Genomic DNA, 357 nt, shown 5'->3' on the forward strand with positions numbered 1-357 from the left:
CCTGTAGGTTACTTCTATATAAGTAAATTGCTGCCCCCCCCGTCACCTGTAAGTTACTCCTACCTAAGTAAATTGCTGTCCCCGTCATCTGTAAGTTATGCCTATATGTACCTAAGTAAATTACTGTCCCTGTCACCTGTAAGTTACTCCTACCTGAGTAAATTGCTGCCCCCCGGTCACCTATAAGTTACTACTACCTAAGTAAATTGTTGCCCCCACGTCACCTGTAAGTGACTCCTACATACGTAAATTGCGCCTCCCCCCCTGTAGGTTAGTCCTACCTAAGTAAATTGCTGCCCCTACCTCACCTGTAAGTTACTCCTACATCAGTTAATCGCTGACCTCCCCCCCCCCCCC

General features: G+C 47.3%; 1 long non-coding RNA gene across 1 annotated transcript in view; it reads right to left on the reverse strand.

Moving 5' to 3' along the window:
• The window catches only part of LOC110441748, a 3,642-nt gene that overhangs the window by 2,887 nt on the left and 398 nt on the right, over positions 1-357 (reverse strand). The window lies entirely within an intron of this gene.

This window comes from Mizuhopecten yessoensis, unplaced genomic scaffold (assembly GCF_002113885.1).
Source record: "Mizuhopecten yessoensis strain PY_sf001 unplaced genomic scaffold, ASM211388v2 scaffold716117, whole genome shotgun sequence".
Taxonomy (NCBI): Eukaryota; Metazoa; Mollusca; class Bivalvia; order Pectinida; family Pectinidae; genus Mizuhopecten; species Mizuhopecten yessoensis.